The sequence below is a fragment of the Beta vulgaris genome, chromosome 5 (assembly GCF_026745355.1).
Source record: "Beta vulgaris subsp. vulgaris cultivar EL10 chromosome 5, EL10.2, whole genome shotgun sequence".
Taxonomy (NCBI): domain Eukaryota; kingdom Viridiplantae; phylum Streptophyta; class Magnoliopsida; order Caryophyllales; family Amaranthaceae; genus Beta; species Beta vulgaris.
Window position 1 is genome coordinate 44,972,462 of NC_079206.1, and position 3,115 is coordinate 44,975,576.

The window sequence follows — 3,115 nt, forward strand, 5'->3', positions numbered from 1 at the left end:
GATCGATGAATTTATGTTCGTGGATGCTTCTCTTGTTCCTTATAATCATATTAAGTGAAGTAGCTTCCATGAGGATCGTGGCAGATCTTTCGAGAGTGAATTTGAGTTGAAAAACGAAGAAATGCATTAGTTCCGAAGTGATAAAAACCGACATATATTTACTCGTTTGATCATAACTCGAATTCTACAAATCGGATTGATCTGATTCAAGTTGCGTTGGAAACTAGACTTGAAGATCTTCGTAAAGATAGTCACACACTTATATACGATGCCTAAAACTCAAGATACAACCTTAGAACGAAAGTTGACCTTGCAAATCTACTTGTGAACCAGCGCCCAACTGGTTACTTCTTCCCTTGCGCCTGCATTGCTGCCTGGCTGTAATCCCCCATAGATTTATGGATTTTATAAATATATTTTAATATATATATATATTTATATTTAAACATAATTTAGTTAAAATGATTTATTTATCTAAAAAGGTTGACTATTTTGAAAGTCAAAGGAATTATTTTAAGAATTTAAGAAAGTTAAAATATTTTGTTAAGGCATGCTTTGAAAAATATTTGAAATACTATTTGGATTTGGAAAAAAAATTTAAATGGGCTTGAGGAACCCAGGTTCTAAGGGGATTAGGAAAAGAATTTCTATTGATGTTATGAGTTTTAAATCATCAAATCCTATACATTCATCATTAAACTCTATTTAAACCCAATTGCCTTTTCCTAAGCCCAAAAGGAAACACACATATAAATACCTTGAACCCAAAATTTACCCACACAAAAACTTCCTCTCTCCTCACACTCACCAAGACGCCTAATCCTCTCTTCCACGTTATTTTCTTTGTTCTTCTTTCTTCTTCTTCAAGAAACACTTTCTTCTCCATCAAGAAACGTCACAACACTACAACTTCCACCACTGTCGAGTTATTGTGCTGCCGTCACTGTTGTCCTTCCTAGGTCCACGACCTCTCCCTTGTTTTCTTTGTTGTGTTAGTTTAATTCTTTTCTTCCTCCTCAAGTTTTGATTAAAGATTATGTTTTTATGTTTTGTTTTAGTAGTAATTATGATTAGAAGCTTTAATTTACTATTTTAATGGTGAATCTATGATTTTCATATTTGATTATTATATTTAGATTGAGTTTTTAATTATCAAAGCATGAATTTTCAGGGTGTTAAAAATTGGAAATTCATAGTAACATGTTATAAACTATGAAATTGTTTTAACTTATGAATTTAAACATGTTTAAGTATAATTTTAATAATTTATAAGTTGCTGAAAATTTAGAAAGGTTGTTATTAATGGAGTTTTATGAATTTTAATGACTAGTATAGTAGTACTATGCTAGGTAAAATAAGTAATTGAGGTTTTAATGATAAAAAATAACTTTTAATTAAAGGAGATTTGAAGTATTTTAAAGTTGCTGGAATTTATTTGGAGTATTGATTTTTACATTCTATTGGTTGTTTTAGGCGGAGATTACTCTATAGGCGATTTTTAAGGTGTGAAAGGTGGCCTACCAATTTGTCTACATAAGGTACGTACATATCTGTGTGTTGTGTGATATAGTATCATGATTTTAGGAAGGAAAAGTTGTAGTATCATGTATAGGAACTTTGTATGTTCATATATGATTTCTATTGTGATTGGATTTTACATGTTTTATACTTGTGTGCGAACATGTAAGTATGAGATTTGGTTATGAGCTGAATATCATGATTGTATAGAATATTGATGCAAACATGTTGTTTGGGGACTTTATTTATTAATTCAAATGGGAGAATTAATATAGTTATTGAGTTGGATCATGTTTGAATCATGTGTTCCCTTATATTATTATTTTCACTACTCTATGAGGACTATGTGCCTTATTTGGTAAGTTGATAATTTATGCCTTCTAAAGGTAAGTTTGTTGTTGGCTAGGTTCAACAAATAAGAAGGATTAAAATAATAAGGAATTAATCTTGGGTTGTAAGTTGTATGACACTTATTTAATCTTAAGATAAAAAGGAATTAAGTTGTGAATATTTGATCATATGTATCTGTATTGCTTGTGTGTCATAACAAGTAATAATTTGTAAACATATGTAAAGTATAACTTGGATAGTAATAAACTTTAGACTGGCGCACGTCTGAAGTTGGACAATCAGGAGTTGGGGTACATGGTGAGCGTGCCATGGCTTTTTCTGGGAAATGGATTAATCACCGTTCCTATTTTTATTCAAAGATTCCTCGATATCGCAGGTCATTATGGAATACGGAATCGCACCTGTATTTCGTCTTCCTAGGTGAAGGCTGGTTTTTAGTTAGACAACTCGTCCAATAACAATTCTGTTAAAGTAAATAAAATGATTGTTAAAGTTTAGTTCAGTAAAAGTTATCTGAAGAATGTTAGATTGTTATATTGTTATTTATCCCTGCTTATTATTTATTACACTAGTGGAAAAATGAAGAAGGGCTACGCTGAAAAAGGCCTGTAGGGCTGCGCTTTTTGACAACAGCCCTTTGAATAGCAGCCCTTCACTTTCTAAGTAGGGCTGCGCTAGACAAGCGCAACCCTTCACAAGGAAGGGCTGCGCTTTTTAGGTAAAAGCGCAGCCCTTCTAGCTTAGAAGGGTTACGCTTTTTAGGTAAAAGCGCAGCCCTTCTAAGCTAGAAGGGCTGCGCTTTTACCTAAAAAGCGCAGCCCTTCCTACCAAAAAAAAAAATATAAAAAAAAATTTTTTTGTTCGACATTTTTTTACTATTAATCTCACATTTTCTAAATTTTAACATTTGCATTAAACTTTAAAGTAAACCATCCAAATCCAGAAGAGAAGAAATTACAGAAGAGAAGAAATTATAGATCTACAATGCAACTAAACCCAAATATACAGAAAAGAAGTTATAGATCTACAATGCAACTAACCCAAAAAAAAAAAAAAAAAAAAGAAAGAAACGAAAAGGAGCAAAAACTAATTTATAGAAGAGAAGAAATTATAGATCTAAAAATACAAGAACATTAATCAAAACAAAGATTAAGAAATTATAGATCTGAAAATACAAGAACTACCTCCAAACATTAACCTAATAATGTTTAAATACATAAAACAAAACCCTAATACATAATTAAGG